Source organism: Chrysemys picta, chromosome 8 (genome assembly GCF_011386835.1).
Source record: "Chrysemys picta bellii isolate R12L10 chromosome 8, ASM1138683v2, whole genome shotgun sequence".
In the NCBI taxonomy this organism is placed as follows: domain Eukaryota; kingdom Metazoa; phylum Chordata; order Testudines; family Emydidae; genus Chrysemys; species Chrysemys picta.
In genome coordinates, this window is record NC_088798.1 from 58,168,667 (window position 1) to 58,191,203 (window position 22,537).

Below are 22,537 nucleotides of genomic sequence, written 5' to 3' on the forward strand. Positions count from 1 at the left end.
CAATGATGTATTTGGATGGTCTCAACTCTGTCCAGTATAAACCCAAACACAGTAGCTACAATCCACAGAGCAATAATGAGGGACAAAAGATATGTTTAATAAACATTTTATCAGCTTTTACAAAAAACTTTAAATACAAAAAAAAAAGTTTAGTTTAAATATATTCTTGTTTAGTTTTCCCCTCCAGAGGCTTTACATGAAAAACAAAACAAAACAAAAAAAGATGGACAAATTAAGCAGCCACTACGCAATTACAACCTGTGAATGTGCTTGTTTTACTACTTGTTGGCACAATAATCCAGTAGCTGCTTTGATGCACCTCTCCCACATTCCTGAATTCTGAAAAAGAAAATAGAGGGGCATTAGTGAAGAGATACAGTCAGGCAATTCCCCAATCCTCATGTCCCCAGATTAATCTCAGATCTCAAATTACCTCCTCATGGTGCTCCAGCACCCAGTGATTTCCCCACTTCCATCGCCTGAAGACTGGTACATCCCTTGGACCCCACTGCATCAGATAAGATGTAAGACAGAAGTGTCTGGGAGCACGTCTTCACTCTGGACATGAACCACTCCTGTTCTCTGAATCCTAGAAGGAACCACGAGAGAAGAAATCTATTAGCTCAGCTTCAAAAAACCCACTCACAACAAAACAGGAAAACAAAATGCAACTTTAAACTTAAAAATGAATTACAGTAATAAACAAGTTCCTTACCTCCTTAACCACCACCATTCAAAAGTAGCAGTGCTCAAAGATGACTCTGACCTCAGGCCAAGAGTTAATCGGTAGTGGGTGCAACAGGAGGCGATAGTTTTCTGCCATAGTATCTGCACGCAGTCATGCAAGGAAGCAGCCCCTGCCTCTCACAACGCATGCATGGATCCACCAGAAGGATAGGACTATTTAAAGCAGCAAGTTTAATGAACTAAAAACAAACAGCTGGACACGTGTTTCAGGGAGCTGAGACTGCAATTGTCGGATAAGGGCTTTCTATTGAAAAATGTGTGATTTCCCTCACACAACTTCAGGGATCATTTGTCTTTTTAAAAAAGTTATGAGACACAACAAATACAATACTATAATCAGATAGCTTTTCTGCACAAGAGCCAGGAATCAACTAACAAGTTTTCTATTCATGACCTTTGTCCACAAAAGTTTGGGTTTCTAAAAAGCCTCATTTTTTCAGGATCACCCACCAGCCTATTTGATTTCTACATACCTTCTGTTTTCTGATTCTTTGTGAAGGGGGTTAATGTTAAAAAAATGTATTTTACTTTATTGCCTTAGCTATTATTTTTCAATTAAACAAGAACAGACTGAAACCATGATGTAGTATCTTCTAAATAAGCACTAGAGAAAAAACTACTTAAAAACATTCAAGGAAACTTGCTGAGCCCTGATCTACACTACAACTTGTGTCAGTATAACTACGTTGCTCAGGGGTGTGGATTTTCCACACCCCTGAGCAACATAGTTATAGTGACCTAACCCCCAGCATCGACAGCGCTATGTTAAAGGGAGGGCTTCTCCTGTCAACATAGCTACCACCTCTTGGGGAAGTGTAGTACCTACGCCGATGGGAGCAGCTCTCCTTTTAGCATGGAGTGTCTTCAGTAACCAGTGCAGCTGTGCCACTGCACTGGTGCAGCTGTAAGTGTAGACAAGCTCTGAGTTTATTATAGCAGACTGTCAGGCCTGCTATAGCTAAGGGCAAGACCAGCTTTCTATTTAAAGCTCAACTCTTCTACATGCTCCCGCACGGTTACTCGGATTGCCTTGAAATTTGGTGTGCCTCAAATGGGCACAGGGTACAGTTAGGGAGCCAAATTTGAGGTATTTTGACCAAGGGGTTCCCAAGATACAGCAATCTGAAAAAACAGTTCTCTTAAGGCTGATGTATTTTTTTGCCCAGACCTAGGGATCAAACCAGTGCTCCAATCCTGTAACAGGGGTCTTAATCGCTCAAGAGTTACCCCCAACTAGTGTCTGCCCCATTGCCCCTTTAGGGGAGCAAAATTCAGAACTGTATTCACCAAAGAATTTAGCTTTCATTTCAGGCACGTGCCTAATGGTCACAAGATACATAGAGCATGCACGCATGCATGAACAGAGGAGCCAAGAGCCCATATTTGAGGGACCTTGACCCTCTGAAGGGGTCTATGCCAGTCTCTCCCTGCCCTATGCGTGAGCTGGCATCTGGGGTTCAAGCTCTGTGGCCCTGCTGCTTGGGGTGGGGAGCTGAGAATAGACATGCTAGGAGCATGCACCAAGAACACACTGCTGAGACTGGAGGAGGTGGTGAGAACAGGTATGATTTAGACACATCACAGGTTTCTCAAAACACTGGGGAAGGGGGATGGAACACCCACTGAGATGAATGGAGCAGTTCACATGTCAGAGCCATTGTTTCAGGCTGTACTCATCTCTAAGGGGTGCTCTCATTAGCTGAGACCATCATACTGAGATGAATGACCCACTTCACACCTCTTAGAGCCTCCTGTATTTCAGGATTATCCTGTGCTGGGAATCAGGATATAGCAAAGCAGTTGCTGATGATTAACTTCATACAATATTAAAGCAGAGAGCTAGCTCTACTACAGCTGAGGTTGACAAGACTTTTCTATTTAAAGAACAATTATTCTAAATGTTCTAGAATCGTGGGGGCATGGAACAGCATTAGTGATCCAAATCATGTGGCCTAGAGGAAAGAACAGCAGACTGGAATTTATGTCTACACTTCGGACCTTACAGCAGCACAGCCATAGATGCCGACTTCCCCGCTTTTCCCTGGGTGCTCGACCCCCTACCCCCACCCCTGCCCCCGTTCCACCCCTTCCATGAGGCCCCATCCCTGCCCCACCTCTTCCCACCCTTGCCCCACCCCTAGTCCAACTCCTTCCCCAAATCCCCGCCACGGCCCCGCCTCCTCCCCTGGGCACACCACATTCCCGCTCCTCCCCCCCAGAGCTTGTTAACGCCTCCAAACAGCTGTTTGGCGGCAGCTGGGAGATAGGCGGAGGAGCGAGGACGCGGCGTGCTCGGGGGGGGGGGGGGGGGGGAGGAAGGGTGGGCGGGGGAAGGCTGGCTGTCGGTGCTACAGCCCTGGAGCACCAATGCATTCGGCGCCTATGAGCACAGCTGCACCGCTGAAAACTCTCCTGTGTAGCTGCTGTATGCCAGCAGGAGAGTTCTCCGGGCGGCATAATTAAACCACCCCCAATGAGCAGCAGTAGCTATACTGGCAGAAAAGCATCTCCCACCGCTATAGCACTGTCCCCACCATAGGGTTCCCATATTTAAAAAATAAAAAAAAAGGGACACTCCACAGGGCTCTGGCCCCGCCCCAACTCCACCCCTTCCCCGCCCCAATTCCGCCCATTCCCCGCCCCTCCCCCAAAGTTCCCGCCCTAACTCCCCCTCCTCCCTCCCAGCCACACGAAAAGGGCTGCCCGAGCGCTACCGGCTTCACGGTTTGCCAGGCAGCCCACAGACCCTGCAGCCCCGGCCGGCGCTTCCCCAGCGCAGCTGGAGCCCGGGAGGGGAAGTGCCCAGCCGGGGGCGCAGGGTCTGGAGGCTGCCCGGCAAACCGTGAAGCCGGTAGCGCTCGGGCTTCGGGCAGCCCCCGTGCCTCCGGACCCTGCGCCCCTGGCCGGGCACTTCCCCTCCCAGGCTCCGGCTGCTGTGCTCCTCCCCTGACTCTTCGGCTCTGTTTAAGAACCAAGCTGCCCGAGCGCTCCCGCTTCGGGCAGCCCCCTTGCCTCCGGACCCTGCGCCGCCGGAGCAGAGCAGCTGGAGCCCGGCAGGGGAAGTGCCCGGCCGGCGGCTCAGGGTCTAGAGGCATGGGGGCTGCCCGAAGCCAGAGTCCTCTGGCAGCTTGGCTCTTAAACAGAGCCGAAGAGTCAGGGGAGGAGCAGAGCAGCCGCGGGAGGGGAAGTGCCCAGCCGGTATTTTCCCGGACATGTTAGGCTTTTTGGCAATTCCCCCCGGATGGGGGTTTGATTACCAAAAAGCCGGACATGTCTGGGAAAAACTGGACGTATGGTAACCCTACCCCACCAGCACTTTTGTCTGTGAAGGGCACGAGATACCTTAACTCTGCATTATTGAAGGTTGGTTTTTTTGGTCAGTGAATACTTTTAAGTGTGACTAGATTATTTAAAAAACTATTTAAAAAAAACCCTTTAACTCTTAGGCTATGTCTACACTAGCACTTCTTCAGTAAAATTTGTGTCAGTCAGGGGTGTTAAAAAACCACACTCCTGACTGACATAATTTGCACCAACAGAAACGCCAGTGTGGATAGTGCTATGTCAGTAGAAGATGCTCTCCCATTGACACAACTACTGCCTCTCATTGGGGGTGGTTTAATTATGCCAGTGGGAGAGCTCTCTCCTAGTGGCAGAGAGAGTCTACACAGGAGAGCTTGCAGTGGCTCAGCTGCAGCGGTACAGCTGTGCCGCTGTAAGATTTCTAGTGCAGACATAGCCAGAATCTGGGAGGCCCTTTGGAAATGAGTTTTGTCTTATTTTGCAAGCTCACGAACTGGAGAAGGATTTACCACCAGCTGCCCCATGGTGAATAAAAAAGTTGATTTTTAAATAAATAAATAAATAAAATTGGACTATTAAAGCCAGATTTTTTAAAAAATATAAACCTGTATTTAATTTAATAAAAAACAAACCTATTTATAATTAAAATGACAATTTATGTTAAAGCCTAAATGTATTATGACCTATTAAAATAATTTAAATTAAGAACATTTTAAAAAATAATATTAAGCAGTACATGTTTGCTGCCAAGTTTTAAAGAAAGTTATGTCACTGAACTGGTGGAAGTCACTGGCAAACACCTGGAACCAGGCTTTGTTGGAATGCTAAACCAGCTTTGGATAGCAGCAGTCTCTTCTGCAGATGCAGACAACGTTTTCTTTATTTCAGTTTATTCAACTAGTTCAGCTCACTGACTAGTTCATTCAAAGATAAGAGACCAATTGGGAGTTGAAAAAGCAAGAAAAAAAAATAGCTACTAATCTTCCATAACTGTTGTTTAAGATGTGTTGCACATGTCCATTGCACTCGGTGTTTGTGCACCCCACACTCAGTCACTGGAAAATTCTTCCTCAGTGTTACCCATCAGTGCGGTTCAATCACCCTCTGCCGTTGCATAACACCAACTTCCCCAAAACCTGCCCTCCCCTTTTCCTTTTCACCATACAACTCCAACCCAGAGGGGTAGGAAAGTGGGTTGTGGAATGGACATGTACAACAGATCTTGAAGAACAACTATTATGGAAGGTTAGTAACTGTTTTATCCTCTTTGAGTGATTGCCCATGTCCGTTCCATTCTTGGCAGCTCACATGCTACAAAGCAGAAGTCATGGGAGTCTATGTACACGCACAACTCATTCAAACTTAAAAGAGTCTCCAGAATGGGGATGTGAAGGTGGGGACTTATAATTGCCGCTTTAAAAGTGTCCTAGATAGGGACTTGTGCAAGAAACACTGACAAGGCTCATTGTGATTTTGTGGAATGCCATGTTACTTTGCTCGCTGTGGAAATGCCAGCCTGTATACACAAAAATGATGAAATTCTGTGTGATGATACTGGGAGAGACTTCATCCTGTTTGTGATGGCCATGAAAAGTTGGGTTGACAAATGGAATTGTTTAGTCCTACCTATGTAGAATGCCCAAGGTCTTCTAACATCTAGCATGCACAGGTGTTGCTCCTCTCTATTGGCATGGGGTTTTGTGTAAAACATATGCAAGTAAATTGACTGGCTAATATGAAAATTAGATACCACTTTAGAGAGAAATCTTGGATAAGGGTGCAGATACACTTTGTCCTTGAAGAAAATTGTACAAGGAGGTTCAGATGTCAGAGCACACAGCTCAGCCACCCTCCTGGCTGAAGTGATTGCTACTAAAAAAGCCAATTTCCAGTAATAGGTATAGTAAGCAGCACATTGCTAAAGCCTCAACTGGAAGGATCATAAACTTTGACAAAACTAAAGTTCAAGTCCTGCCGAGAACCGGTTTCCTTATCCGAGGATACAACTTTTCCAGGCCTTTAAAAAATCTGATTGTGATACAGTTGTTCACATGAAGATGGAAAGCTGATGTTGCTGCTAAGTGGACCTGGACAGAATTAATCACCAACCCTTGATGTTTTCGGTGCAATAGATAGTCCAGGCTATGCTGGATTGAGGAAATCTCGAATTGATGAGATAAGATGAAAAAATGCTTCCATTGCAAAATTTAAGTAGTCCTGGTGGAAGCCTACCTACTATTTAACAAGACATGGTGAACTTGCTCCAATCAAGAGTTACTCCTCTGTAGGATTTAGCCATGGAGCCTCCAAGCTGTTAAATGAAGTGCCCACAGGTTCGGCTGGAGCAGCCAACCATGATCCTGCAAAATTATGTCTGGGTCCAACAAGAAGTGAAATCAGAGCCTCCACCAACAGATTGGAGAGCCAGTGCTGCTGGGGCCAGGCTGGGGCTATTCGTATAACCCAGGCAAGTCTCATTTTATGGTTAGCAACAACTTGGAGTAGCAGTGGACTTTGAGGAAAAAGCATAGAAGAGCTTGTTCAACCAGGATAGTAGGAAAGTGTCTGTGATGGAAACAGGACTGCGACCTTGTAGGGAATAAAACTGGTGGCATTTCCTGTTGGCTTTGGTTGTAAACAGGTCTATTTGGGGATTCCCCCACTGATAGAAAACACTCCTGGCTACGTCCAGGTGGAGAGATCACTCTTGGTGACTCGAACGATCTGCAAGCTTGTTTTGCACCTCTGGAAGGTAAGAGGCTTTGAGATTGATTAAATCGGCAATGCAAAAGTTCCATTAGCGAATTGCCTCATGACAAAGCACAAAAGAGCGGACTCCTCACTGCCTGATGAGGCAGAACATTGCCACTGTGTCATCTGTGAGAACAAACAGGCTTCTTCCCTTTACCTAAGATAGGAGAGCCTGACAGGCTAGGTGGACAGCCCTTAGCTCCCTGACATTAATAAGCAGAGACAGGTCCCACGAGGACCATGAACTCTGAGTTTGGAGCAGACCCACGTAAGCTCCCACCTCCAGACAGACATATCCATCACTAATGTGAGCAAACTACTAACTGTGGTATGTAACCTACCATTTAAATCAGCTTCTGCACCAGATGATTGGAGGATAACTAATATGACACTGACTTTAAGAAAAAAGTTCCAAAGGTGATCCTGGCAATTACAGGCCAGTAGGCCTAACTTCAGTATCTGACAAATTGGTTGAAACTGTAGTAAAACAAAACAAAACAAAAACAAAACACCAACAGATTTAATCAGACACAAAGATTAACACAATTTGTTGGGGGAAGAGTCAACATGGCTTTTGTAACGGGAAATCATGCCCATGGGTGGCGAGTTATATTCTTCCGTGGTGCCCAGGCTCCAGGAATATTCAGGGCTGGTATCACACAGTGAAAAATGAAAGACTAGAACAGAACTGAAAATGAAAGAAGTAACAAAAGACAGGAAGGATTTTCCAAGTAGCTGGTGGTAAACAATGCTTCTGAGAGATGGCAATGTTCTTTTCCATTTGGAAAAAGTTTATTGCCATGTTTCCAAGAGAGTTTAAAATTTTGTTTATTCCCTTATATTTGCATCACAATCATTCATGTCAGCACATCTGTGGTAAATAAGATAAGATGTGTTAGTTTGTGTTCCTACAGCTGACTCGAAACACAACTTTGCCTTGGTCATATAATGAAAATAGCTATTGATGTTTTATTATTTAATGGTGAAAGAATGTTGGAGATAGATATTTAAGGGTATTAATTTCATTTTTCTCAGTAAGGGAATTCTTTCCCCAAACCCCCAAAAACATCACTCTTAAATGGGTAGTGTGCAAAAGTGATAAAGACAAGAGATTGGAGGTGAAGCATGAAGGTTTATTCCTTCCTGCCACCAATCCAAGTATTCAACAACTGCCTCCAGTTTCCTCTTTTTGTCTGTGTATTCTTTTTCATTTCTGTCAATCTCACCCCATCCTGAATTTCTGCCCCTTTGCTCATCAAGGGTCTTCCAAAAACAAAACAAAACTCCACACCATTTCCCCTACCTATTTGACTTTCTCCTCCTATCAAAGGCTCTTACCACAGTGTTAGACTGTTTCCAGAGCTTACCAAGATTGCTATTTCAGTCTGCCACAGAAAATCTCTACATACAAGAAGTTACCCTCCACCCCATCAACTGGTTGTGCTCATTTTGGCCTAGAAAAAACAAAAACTCAAACATACTGGCACCAGACCACCAAGTCAACACATCACCACTGATTAGAAAGGAATGAGGCAAACTACTCATCTGTTCCCTCAGCAACCTCTTCTCCTGCAATTGGTCTCTTCTGCTTCCTGCCTCTATTCTCCTTCTGAGCACCTCAATCATTTTGCTGCTGATACACACAGTGCCTCCACATAGGAGGGGAAAAAAATAGGAACAGCACAGTTACAATCCTCTGCTGTGGAGGAGCTCTCAGTAATTTAAATACCACAAAAGGATGGGCATGTGGGAACAACTAAGGCTTGTCTACATAACCCGCTGGATCGACAGGCAGCGATCAATCCAGCAGGGGTCGATTTATCACATCTAGTCTAGACGCGATAAATCGACCGTTGAGCACTCTCCCGTTTACTCCGGTACTCCATCAGGATGAGAGGCACAGGCGGAGTAGACGAGAGAGCGTCAGCCATCAATTTACCGCAGTGTAGACACCCCGGTAAGTAGACCTAAGTACGTCGACTTCAGTTACATTTTTCAGAGTAGCAGCCGTGTTAGTCTGTATCCGCAAAAAGATTAGTTACATTATTCACATAGCTGAAGTTGCGTAACTTAGATCGCTCTCTCCTTCCCTCTCCCCCAGCGTAGATCAGGCCTAAGATTCCCACTACACTACCTCCAATTTGACCTCAATATTTAGTATCAGAGTCTACCTGTTTAGTAGAAATTTTATACACCCTAAAAATATTAACCCAAGTTAATTGTGCTTTAAAATATTCACAAGGAAGATTAAAGCTACATGCCTCCTGACAAACAGGACTGCTTTCTGGAGGAGTATTCTGGTTGGAGATAGTGAAGGATGGCATCCTCTGCCTTTGTTGAAGCTGATACTTGAATGGCTTCAAGTATGGTGCTGGTATGCTTGATTACCTCAGCATCCCGCTTGGAATCCTTGAGAGAATAGAGCACTGTCTCCATTCAGATAAGAGCTCCATTCCCTTGAAGGTAAGTTCTCTGTTGTTGCCAGAAACATTCTAATAAGTGACTTTAGTTCACTCACAGGAATGTTTGCTCTAACAGCAGATTTCAAGAAGATATTGCATAGCATCCACAGAGAGCAAGTTTAAAACTGCAACTATCCACATCAGAAAGTTAATTCTAAGAATTATGTTTATTCTCTCTGGGAACAGAAAAAACACACATACATACAATATTCATGTCTATGTTGCCAACTCTCAATTTTATCAGGAATTTCAGAATTTTCTTCTTAAAGCTTCAGCTCCTAGCTACTTGAGATTACAGGAGAATCTCAGCTTTCATTAAAAATAGCTTTCTAGCCCTCACAGTTGTGGAGAAAGACTTGAAAACACAAACCCTAAAGGATCAAAAGCCAGAAGGCAAATAAAAAGAACCCAAAATTATATAACTTTTAAGCTAACCTAATGAAGTTTTGGGGCAGTCATGATTTTTGACTGTGTGGATTTGGCAATACTGCCAATCAAAGCAGCCCAAATTCTGAATATCATATACTCAAACTGCTCACCAACAAGCTGCAGACCAGAAATTTGCAGAAATCATTTGACAAGTAATTTCAAACAAATTCAAGAAAACTGATCCATTAGATAAACAGAAATAAGAGGCAAATTTTACATCTTCATAGCTCCTGAACTACAAAGGATAAAAACAGATATATTTGGAACATTTGGTGTTGTCTCAAACCAAGCAGACCCACTTGGGGAAACCCGCATCATAAGAATGATGAACAAGTCATATACATTTTTAGAAATCATTCTTTTTCCCCCCCCATCTTATATTATCCACAAATGAGTCTCCTCTTATCTGCTAGATGTACAGCTGAGGGAAAGACCTGGTCTAATATACTTCACTCTCTACAGACAGCAGCACAAGAAGGCTGTTTTATCTCTAAGGATCTGCATAACCTCTCTTTTTACCATCAGGAGAAATACCTCAAGTGTTTGTCAAATTGTCTGAATATTGGTGTGGAGTATGAATATATGGGCTTCCACAGGTCTTCAGCCCTTATATGGCCTAAAAGAGATCCCAAGCCAAGCACCAAATGCAGAAGTTCCTTGCAGTGGGAGTCATGGGAATAAAATTTCTGGCTCTTCTCAGGGGCCCTGACCTAGTGACTATACTCCTGGCTTCCTCCCTCTCCCAGCACAATTTCTGTCTCCAGTTTACACAATCCCTTGGAAACTGGCCACTCAGCAAAGCACAATATATCTCAGGATTAGCCAGTTTCCTAAGGGTTATAATAAACAGCTTCATGGTCAAATAGATAGGTTGGGAAAATGGGAGGTTGTTTTTGATTGGGTTTTTTTGTTTGTTTTGTTTTTTAAGAGGGTTGATTTGGCCATCTTTAGACAGTAGAAGATTACTACTATCTCTATTAAGAGTGGCTCCCAAAAAATGGGTTGTTTTCCACAAATACATGTTTTTATTAGGTGATGCTCTAGAACAGTGGCTATCAACCGTTCCTGACTACTGTACCCCTTTCAGGAGTCTGATTTGTCTTGCGTACTTCCAAGTTATACCTCACTTAAAAACTACTTGCTTACAAAATCAGACATAAAAATACAAAGTGTCACAGGACACTATTACTGAAAAATTGCTTACTTTCTCATTTTCACCATATAATTATAAAATAAATCAATTGGAATTAGGGCTGTCAAGTGATTAAAAAAATTAATCATGCTGTTAAACAACAATAGAATACCATTTATTTATATATTTTTGGGTGTTTCTACATTTTCAAATATATTGATTTCAATTACAACACAATACAAAATGTACAGTACTCACTTTATGTTTATTTTTATTACAAATATTTGCACTGTAAAAAAAGAAATAGTATTTTTCAATTACCCCATTACAGGTATTGTAGTGCAATCTCTATCACGAAAGTTGAACTTACACACGTAGAATTATGTACAAAAAACCTGCATTCAAAAAATAAAATATAAAACTTTAGAGCTTACAAGTCCAGTCAATCCTACTTCTTGTTCAGCCAATCCCTCAAACAAGTTTGTTTACATTTGCAGGAGATAATGCTGCCCTCTTCTTGTTTACATCACCTGAAAGCGAGAACAGGAGTTCGCATGTCACTGTCGTAGCCAGTGTCGCAAGATATTTACATGCCAGATGCACTAAAGGTTCATATGTCCCTTGATGCTTCAACGACCATTCCAGAGGACATGCGTCCATGTCAATGACAGGTTCTGCTCGATAACAATCCACATCAGTGCGGTCCGACACATGTTCATTTTCATCATCTGAGTCAGATCCCACCAGTAGAAGATGGATTTTCTTTTTTGGTGGTTCAGGTTATGTAGTTTCTGCATTGGAGTGTTGCTCTTTTAAGACTTCTGAAAGCATACTCCACACCTAGTCCCTCTCAGATATTGGAAGGCACTTCAGATTCTTAAACCTTGGGTCGAGGGCTGTAGTTATCCTTAAAAATCTCACATTGGTACCTTCTTTGTGTTTCGTCAAATCTACAGTGAAAGTGTTCTTAAAACAAACAACATGCGCTGGGTCATCATCCGAGACTGCTTTAACATGAAATATACAGCAGAACGCGGGTAAAACAGAGCAGGGGACATACAATTCTCCCCAAAGAGTTCGGTCACAAATTTAATTAAACGCATTATTTTTTTAAATGAGCGGCATCAGCATGGAAGCATGTCCTCTGGAATGGTGGCCGAAACATGAAAGGGCATATGAATGTTTAGAACATCAGGCACATAAATACCTTGCAATGCTGGCTACAAAAGTGCCACGCGAACACCTGTTCTCACTTTCAGGTGACACTGTAAATAAGAAGTGGACAGCATTATATCCTGTAAATGTAAACACATTTCTTTGTCTCAGCGGTTGGCTGAACAAGGAGGAGGACTGAGTGGACTTGTAGGCTCTAAAATTTTACAGTTTTGTTTTTGAGTGCAGTTTTGTAACAAAAAAAAAATCTACATTTGTGAGTTGCATTTTCACGATAAAGAGGTTGCATTACAGTACTTGTATGAGGTGAACTGAAAAATACTATTTTATCATTTTTACAGTGCAAATATTTATATTATTATTTGTGATTACAAAGTGAGCACAGTATACTTTTTATTCTGTGTTGTAATTGAAGCCAATATATTTAAAAATGCAGAAAAACATCCAAAAATATTTAATACATTTCAACTGGGATTCTATTATTTAACAGTGTGATTAAAACTGCGATTAATCATGATTAATTTTTTTAATCATGATTTTGTTTTGAGTTAATGGCATGAGTTAACTGCAATTAATCGACAGCCCTAATTGGAATATAATTATTGTACTTACATTTCAGTGTATAGTATATAGAGCAGTATAAACAAGTCATCTGTATGAAATTTTAGTTTGTACTGACTTCACTAGTGCTTTTTGTGTAGCCTGTTGTAAAACTAGGCAAATATCTAGATGAGTTGATGTACCCCCTGGAAGACCTCTGCATATCCCCAGGGGTACATATACCCCTGTTGAGAACCACTGATCTAGAACTCCACTGTACTGTGCCAGGTCAATCTCTGAAATTGTCACTAATGTAAAAAGCTAAAATAGACTGCATGACTACTACACTACTTCCTCTTAGGGAAAATTGATGTGGAGGCAGTGGGGTTGAAACCCATCTCTTATTGACTACAAGTCATTCTTTGTTTTGAGTTAAGCAGCTAGCTCTTTCAAATACATTAGACCAAAAAGGTAAACCCCTAAGGACACCAGTCCATTCTCCTTTCCATTAATGTATGGAACTTCCATTAGTACTGGAAGATGTATGCACGAGTGCATAGGTGTCGAGAGTTTAGACACCTTCCCCTCCTCATTTATGAGCAACAAAAAATTCATTACCATTCACATAAAGCCATGCCATAAAAAAAAAAAAAAAAAAAAAAAACACACATGTACAATACACAGATATTTGGCATTTCTCTCAAGTCATACCAGCTAGTTCTCCACAAGATCATGGAGATGCCCTATTGACCTAGAAGTAATATACATCTGACCTCATTACTCCCATGCAACGTAGTAGGGAAAGGACACCAGAGCTGGAGAAAAACACCAGCGACTAAAATTTGCATTTGCTCAGGCTCACCCTGTCTCCCTCTCGAGGAGCAAAGCCAGCTAGACATCTGTCCCATTCAGCAGAAGTCAGCCCTGAAGTCTAACACCTAGAAGAAGCATAGAGTTAACCGGGTATGTCTATACTGCAAATTAAAACCCGTGGCAGTGAGCCTCAGAATCCCTGTCAATTGACTGGGGCTTGCAGAGCTAGAAATAGCAGAGCAGATGTTGGGGTTCGGGCTGGAGCCCAGGCTCTGAAACCTAGAGAGGGGTGGAGTGTCTTGGAGCCTGGGCTCCAACCCAAGCAGGAACGTCTGTCTGTACTACTATTTTTAGCTCCACAGCCCAAGCTCTGGCAGCCCAAGTCAACTGACCTGGGCGCAAAGACTCAGAGACACAAGTTTCCCTTTGCCATGTAGAGATATCCACAGTGTCTCCGGGGAGTAAGGCAAGTCTGCCCTCTTCTTTCATTCCCACAAAAAGGTAAAGGGAAAGAGGCCTGTAACCTTACATGCCTTCTAATTCCATTCCTGCCCATTTCCTTTTTGACTGAAGACTATAGTTTTAGGGAGAGACTGGGAAAGCCAGAGTCTGTAAAACTGTAGAAATTGGACAGGATAAAAAAAATAATGAAAAATAAAATACCAGCTGGCTCAGAGAGCAAATGCAGTATATAAAACTCTTGAGTAAGAAGTCCTTTTAGTTGTACATACAACCCTCAGCCTTTGAACATACTCAGCAATTTTTTTTACGACTTCCCTCAGATATTTGTAATTTTATGATTCTATACAATAGGTTAGAGAGAGACAAATCAGTTGCATCAAAAATATGAATCATCCCAAACACTGAATGTGAACAGACTTACCCTGGTTATACAATTCCAAGAAGGCCAAATATGTCTCCTAGTATCACATTGATGCCACACATCCAAACTATTGTTACATGGCAGTGATACCCGTTCAAGATTGACCAATTCACACAGATTCCATCCCACAGTGGATTTCCCATTCTATAAGCAGTCTCACTTTTCCTTACAATTGCACTTGGAGGAAAGTTTTTAGCATTAATAGTATGATTTAATAATTTTCATACCAAGAATAAAAATGTCACAACTGAGGTATAAAAAACTGTTACTAACCTTCCGTAACTGTTTCTTTGAGATGTGTTACTCATGTCCATTCCGTGTTAGGTGTGTGCATGCCATGTGCGCTGTTGCCAGAGATTTTCCCCACAGTGGTATCTGTAGGGGCCAGCTCTAGCACCCCCTGGAGCCCCATCCTGGGGACCAGGGCATGCCCTGTCCCAGCGATGCTGTCCCCTGAGGGGACCGTTATCTAACTCTGCTAACTATACATGACTAACACTAACTACGTACAAAAACTGTCAAATTCAACCACTGGAGAAGTCTTGCAAACACAAGGGAGAGAAAGTCATTCCAGCAACGGTCACAGGCGGTAAGAAGGAACTGGAAGGGCGTGGGACCAGCAGCATCCCTTATGCCAGCATATGGGGGTGGGACTCCAAGGGTCACTAGAGCCAGCCCTATGGATACTACTGGGGGGGGGAAAATCTCTGGCAACAGCGCATGCGGCGCGCGCACACCTAAAGTGGAATGGACATGAGCAAGCCCTCGAAGAATGTTTAGGACTGATTAATACTTCAACATTACCAAAACAGGTTAAACAATGGGTCTCTCAAAACACAATACACGATATGTTCTCAGAGTCTAATATAATCCGGGATTCTTTTGTTGAATTAATTTGAATCTTAAATCCTAAGTAGAAGATGCAACCTCAATATATATTTTGCTCCAAACATCCATGGCTATTTCCAAAATTTTCTCCCCAGAGTCCTACGTAACTTTGAAATCCAGAGTAGACAAGTTAGCCACACTGCTTCATTAGACAAATAGGCGCATTTTTGTTGCATTTTCCTGAGATGCATCATCGTTATATGATCCTATTTTTTCAATTCATATTTAAATACCACCACACAAATGTAGAATAGCAATTGTGAATTATTTTGTTGCCATTATTTGAGTTGTTTCTTTTCCTCTCCAGATCACTCAATTTGCCTTTTTGATAACCCACACAAGTTCTGACAAGTTCTGTTGCACTTGTGATTGTACCATAAATATAAGTCTGAAAAATCAGTTATGCACATCCTATTTCTACAAACTGAAGTCTCATATACATTAAATACTATATACATTGCAGTTTCTCCTGGAAAGGGTACTTGTGAATTAGTTTTTATTTTGAAATATTAATTAGGTTCCGCAAAGAAAACTTCAAATAAATTTGCCTTTTTCCTGGAGCTGTGTCATGATATTTGACGTCTCAAAAACATTAATAAAATACTAATAAAACACAAGTTGTAGCATATAATGCAACTTGGAGCTGTATGCATAAGTTATTCACTCAGAGCCAAGTTTCATAAATGCACTGTTGGCATTTTGTTTAAAAAACAAGCAGAAGACACTACATGCAATTAGACATTCAAAAAAGAACAATCTGCAAGCACACTTTCTAAAGAAGATTGGTAATTCCTTCATATTTATCAGGACAGACTTTCCTCAAAAGCATAAAAAGACTGTACTCTTGCTTTATACTTCAAAAATACTTAATTACCCAGCCTTTTAATATCCCTGACAGAATATACCTTCTCTTTACAACTGAACTTACATCCATTTCATATCTGATATTCACTTCACAATTATAGTCAGAAGACTAAGCAGAAACAAGGAGAGTATCAACTTGACATTTAGATTTGTTTTAGATTAGTTTTGCTCTCTTTCACAAGCTCCCTCACATTGTATTTTAACTAGATATTTGTAAAACACCAACCAGGGTGGTGTCTAGGCACCAGAAGAGCAATTCAAGGGCATAAGATAATCCCAAACAGGAATTCTGCACAGGTTGCTGTTACTTCGGGCAGGTCTACACTACGGGACTAAGTCAACCTAAGTTACGCAACTCCAGCTACGTGAAAAATGTAGCTGGAGTTGACATACCTTAGGTCGACTTATTGTGGTGTTTACACCGCGCTGGGTCGACGGTAGAAACTCTCCCGTCAACTTTCCTTATGCTTCTCGTGCCGGTGGAGTACCAGAGTCAATGGGAGAGCGATCAGTAGTCGATTTAGCAGGTCTTCACTAGACCCGCTAAATCGACCCCCCCAATGGATCAATCACCGTGCGTCAAACCCCTGGTAACTGGAGACAAACCCTTAGAAGGTGAGCATTTCTTTTTCCTTTTGTATTTGTAAAAACTGTGTGAACAAAAGTGACTGACTGCGATTCATGGGGATGACCAAGGCCTTATCTACATTAGAAAAGGTTTGTTAGCTATACCGGCAAACCACACCCCATCTCCTGCATGGGGAGTGGGGGAGGAGGCGGAGCGAGGGGAAGACAGCTTATACTAACACTTTTCCCAGTATAGCTTATGTCAGTTCCCCAAATGAAATAAATTACATTGGCAAACGGATTTTTTTGCCAGGATAACTGAGCCTACTCTATGACTCTTTGCTGGTATAAAAACATTATAAAGAATAAACACTCCTAACCAATATTATTATATAGGGTGACCAGACGTCCCGATTTTATCAGGACTGTCCCGATATTTGCTAGTTTGTCCCGCGTCCCAACCAATGTTTGGTCAGGACACTGGACAAACAAGCAATTTTTGCCCTCCGCTCCGGCTCGCGCCCCCTCCCTCGCCCCAACTCCGCCTCCTCCTTCCCCCATTGGATCCCTCCCCAAATCCCTGCGTCTTCCCGAAGCACGCTGCATTCCTCCTCCCTCCCAGGCAAGCGCTGGAGGGAGGAGGCCCGGGGACAGCGGGGTGAGTCCGGCCTGGCCCTGGCCCGAGCGCAGGCAGGAGGGCAGCCACGGGTCCGGCCTGGGGAACCGGCTTCCTATGCGCCCATGGGTGGGGGGGCAGCAGCTGCCCGCATGGGGACTCCAGTTCCTCGGGGCTTCACCTCCACCACGTGCGCCCCGGCCCTGGAGGGGTGTAGTTGGCGCCGGGTGCCAGGCGCATGCCTCTGCCTGACACGCAGCGAGGGAGAGGCGGAGGAGCGGCTGGAAGGGCCAGTCGGGCGGCGGCTCCGCCGCAGTGCTGGGGATAATTAGAATCTGTGAGTCTGTCTGCCTCCGGGGGGCAGGGTGGGGGGAGCAGTGCGTGCCTGGCTGGGTGTGCGACCCTAGGTGAGGAGATCCTGTCCCGCGATGCTTGGGTGAGTCCCGGCCTGGGGGTCGCAGCAAGGTCCCGCTTCTCCAGCGGGGTGTAGCCCAGTGGCGCAAAGGTCACTACAGCTCTGCACTGCCAGGCCCGCAGGGAGCTGGAGCCTGCCAGGGAAGGGGCTGCCCCACGCTGGCGCGCCCGCGGCCAGCCCAGGCCAGTCTCCGCGCAGGGACCTGGCAGGGGCACTTCCCCTTTCCGTGCCCATCTCCACGGTGTCAGGGTGTCAGTCCTCGGGCTCCAGGCAGGGGTTGTTGTGTCCCGGGACCCAGGGGCCGCTGTTTACATTTGCATGTGGCCGGCACCAGCCTAGGCGCTTCCCGCTTGTTCATGCTTTTTTTTCTTTTTTCTCCCCACCGGCTTTTTTATTTTTTGGCTCTGCCTCCTTCCCCCCACGTCCCGATATTTCGCCTCTGATCTGGTCACCCTATTATTATACCAGCTAAAAGACCTACTGTAGATATAGCCGAAAACTCATTTTTTACTTTGTCTGAAGCGCTGACAGTTAACTTACAATAAAATCCATCCATTTCACACACATTCCTTAGTGTGAATGTAGTTGAATAAAGATGCCTTACAGCTTATTCCCCTATACCAGTATAAATCACCTTTATATTGGCATAACTGCATTCACAAGAGCGTTATATTGCTTTAACTATTCAGGTATACATTTTATTTATTTAGATTTAAAATATTAAAGACACCTAGCCCTGGCTCCAAGAGCCTTAATTATAAAATAAATGCATTTAAATTAAATCTCATCATCACTGAAATCACTTCTCCAGGAACTCCGCTAGCCAGCCAGTCATCATCTAGGAAGCATACCCTCAGCCTTTTCCAAAGACCCAGGATCTTTAGCAGAATGCCCAGGAAGTCCCCAAATTCAGGCCAAGAAGGGGGAGCAAGTTTCAGACACAGAGCCCTCCTAGGAGAATGTTCTAACAGCCAGCCCCTTTCTTTTATAAGAAAGGGGATCCAATTTGAGAACCCCTGCTAATCAAAGCAGTAGCAATATGGCATAGGGAGCCAGGCAGTCTCAGGTCACAACCAACACATTAAACTCCATCTGGAACTAAAGGGACAACCAGTGCAGATCCCAGAACATTGATGGCATGTGCTCCCAGTGAAATGACCCACTCAATAAGCAAGCCATTGTATTCTACACCAACTTCAGTCTCCAAATGGTTTAATGGGGAGGGATAGCTCAGTGGTTTGAGCATTGGCCTGCTAAACCCAGGGTTGAGAGTTCAATCCTTGAGGGGGCTATTTACGGATCAGTGGGGAGGGGGCAGAAACTGTCAGGGACAGTCCTTGGTCCTGCTATTGAAGGCAGGGGACTGGACTCAATGACCCTCAAGATCCCTTCCAGTTATATGAGATACGTATATCTCCATATATTATATTATAAGATGCAGTCCCCATGCAGAGCACACTGCAGTAGTCTAATATTAGAGGTGACAAAAGCATAGATAACAGTAGGAAACATCACATCTCAAAGGAAAGATCACAACTTCCGGGCCAGATGCAGTGAAAAGCTGACTGGGTCACTGCTGTAATATGACTGTCAAACCACAACAACTGGGGGTCTAAAAATCACCCCTCAGTCGCAAACACTAATAACTAATGGCAGATGTGCTCCTTTAATCCTGGAGACTGATAATATACCTTCAACATCTCTTCCAGTTGCTTATTCCAACCCATCATCGTCAGTCTTATCTGAGTGGAGCCTCAGCCAGCTTACTCTCACCCATGGCTCCACACTCAATTAGACACTGACTGAGGAGCTGAATTGCATCATCCCAGACAGATGAGAGAGAATCTACAGTTGGGTGTCATCAGCACACTGAAAAAGCTTAACCCCATATTTCATTTTAACCCTCCTAATGGCCCCATATACACGTTGAACAAGAGGGGTGAAAAATGGTACTGTGCAGCACCCCACACATGACAGCTCTCCAAGAAGAGGGGCAATTGCCCACAACTACCCATTGAGATCTGTCCAACAGGGAAAAAAACCAAAGCCATTGAAGAGCAGTCCCATCCACCCCATAAGGTTTCAGAGGAGAGTCAGCATCACCTTAACATATCAAAGATAGTTGATAGATCTACTATCTCCAGCATGGACACCTGGTCTTCATCTATTGTCAGGAGATGGACCAATGCAATGTCTATGCAACAGGCAGGACTATATCAGATTGATAAGGGTCAAAGAGATAAAAGGTATCTAGGTACCATGGGAGTTGTCCCACCACAATCTTACCTAAGTGACAGGGAATCTGCCCCCTTCTAATCATAATATATTTCTATGCCAATCCAAAGTAGTCTTCCTCTCTTCATAATTTACCAACTTTATTTTACTGTGTCTAATGAGCTATAAAAACATAATGGGAATTTTATTTAGCAATTAAAGTACACTGTATACTTTTAGAAACAGATTTACATAGAAAGTTTTGTATTCTCTACTCTACATCTTATGAAATTATTACAACTTTACAAAAATACCCAAGTGTTGTTAGTTATTAATCATGTGTGAAAGAACTGTGATGAATTTCATCTTAATACATTACTGATACTCCTACTTAAGTTTACCTTTATATTTTTAACTTTTGTATCAAAATTCAAATTACAAGAGGCAGTAAATGGGGAAGAAGCTCAACTGAAACTTTATCTTAATTTAAGAATAAAAATTTTAAATATTTTAATCGTATTCATTTTTCACAGTACATAGACATTTCTCATTTGAAGCACCTTATTAATTTTAACTTTAGAACATCTGGTAAATAGTCAGTGACATGTTTGCTTGCTGAGTGGGGAATAACCAGTCCTTATATGGGTATATTTAGACAGACAGCTTTTATTTACACCAAATAATCTTTTTACTGCATAATGGATCTAAATTGTAACAGTCCCTATGACATATTCTCCTTATAACTTAATTTATTAAGTTCACTGGACAGACATCATAAGAAAAGTAATGTCCTCTTTGTGATAAGAATACTTACTACAAAAATAAGAGTTCCAGAGTAGCAGCCGTGTTAGTCTGTATCCGCAAAAAGAACAGGAGTACTTGTGGCACCTTAGAGACTAACAAATTTATTTGAGCATAAGCTTTCGTGGGCTACAGCCCACTTCTTCGAAAAATAGTTTCAGGAGGCATTTTTAAGTATCTTCTCAAAAATTTCTTGCTCATTTTCTTTTACAACACTGTCAAATATAGGTTTCAGAGTAGCAGCCGTGTTAGTCTGTATCCGCAAAAAGAAGAACAGGAGTACTTGTGGCACCTTAGAGACTAACAAATTTATTAGAGCATAAGCTTTCGTGGACTACAGCCCACTTCTGATGCATCCGAAGAAATGGGCTGTAGTCCACGAAAGCTTATGCTCTAATAAATTTGTTAGTCTCTAAGGTGCCACAAGTACTCCTGTTCTTCTTTTTGTCAAATATAGGACTGTCAAAGACTCTCAAAACAGAAACATGTCTTTGAAGTGGGATGTAGCCCACGAAAGCTTATGCTCAAATAAATTTGTTAGTCTCTAAGGTGCCAAAAATAAGAGTGAGATTCCACACACACACATACACACACACACACACTCAGCTGATGTAATCATACTGAGCTTTCAAGCACTGCTTGGGACACTGATCTTAGAATATACTGCCTTAACCCACCACGTTTCTCAATTCCGTAACTTTCATTGGGGATCTGATAAGCATTGCATGGATTAAATCAACTGGAAGGAAATGTAGATCACGGACCATACGCTCAGTTGCATCTGAGGAGAGGAATGGGAGTGTGGAGCTAGGGAAATATGAGGACTACCATTCAGTGCATGCATTGTTTTGTACTGAAGCCTAATGTCTGCAGGAGTAAATTCTCCACTTCTTCAATCCACTGACATACAAAGGCTTCCTAACACAAAGGGCTCTCACAAAGTATTTCACATCAGAGTTGATGACAAAATTATCATTTTTTTTTCATTCCACTAGCTACAACAAAGATTCATGTATTTTTCTGAAAATCCTAACAAAATACTGTATATTTGTTTTCTTTGCTTGAAAACTGACCTACTCATGGGATTATTATAGAAACTACCAAGTGATTCCCAAATTTAATTTGACTTTCCCTCCCAATATATAAGGGCATCAGACACTTAACAAAAATTTCAGAATGTCCAGTTTAAATCTCTTCCTTTGTAAAGGTATGTTTAATTTCCTTCAGGTTTTCAAAAAAAAAGTTCTTCTTTACCCTGACAGTTAACCTTAAAATTTTGAAAACAAAGATGTTTTGAGGATCTTTTTTCTTATAAGTTAAATGAAGAGCAAAAAGATCAGCCTTCTGATGACAGCCTTGTTGCAAATATAACTATGGATAAAATATTGGTCTCTCCCTAACAACATGTCTCTCCATCAGAACCAACACATTACATTTGTCTGATTCTGCTTTTGGGACACAGACCTGCTGTCAGAGGAGTCTAAAATTTTTATTTATATGACTTAGTTTGTACACTTTCCAAATAGTTTCAGGAGGCATTTTTAAGTATCTTCTCAAAAATTTCTTGCTCATTTTCTTTTACAACACTGTCAAATATAGGACTGTAAAAGACTCTCAAAACAGAAACATGTCATGATGTGTTTGTAGTGAAATATAGTGCATGCATGCCTTAGTTCACACAAAAGCCAAGTAATTAGATTACACTACCCAGCCGTAAAGCAAAGTTTTCAATTCAAACGGAAAGCAGAAGTTCAATTGGCTCAGAGTTCTGAGTAGGTAAAAATCAATCAAGGACCAAATCCTGGTTACACTGAAGTCAGTGGCAAAATTCTCAAACTTCAGCAGGACACAGATTTGGTATCAACCAATTCTTTAAAAAATACAATTTGCAAGGTTGGTAATTTCATGAGAAAAACTAGTTTAGGACAGGGCACTGTTT

The 22,537-nt window shown here is 42.6% G+C and overlaps 1 protein-coding gene across 17 annotated transcripts in view; it reads right to left on the reverse strand.

Annotated features, from left to right (window-relative positions):
* Window positions 1–22,537, reverse strand: part of RALGPS2 (Ral GEF with PH domain and SH3 binding motif 2) — a 286,135-nt gene that overhangs the window by 256,411 nt on the left and 7,187 nt on the right. For 6 of the 17 annotated variants that reach the window (XR_010590024.1, XR_010590026.1, XM_005304200.5 and 3 more), the window contains exons 2-3: window positions 434–589; window positions 259–339 (exon numbers count right to left, since the gene is read on the reverse strand). The exons of 8 other annotated variants lie outside the window; for them this stretch is intronic. The gene's annotated coding sequence lies outside the window, so the exon portion shown is untranslated. Of the gene's footprint in view, window positions 1–258; window positions 340–433; window positions 590–7,142; window positions 7,279–22,537 lie in introns of all 17 variants that reach the window. 3 more of the 17 variants (XR_010590028.1, XM_065555670.1, XM_065555673.1) reach the window with 1 other exon arrangement.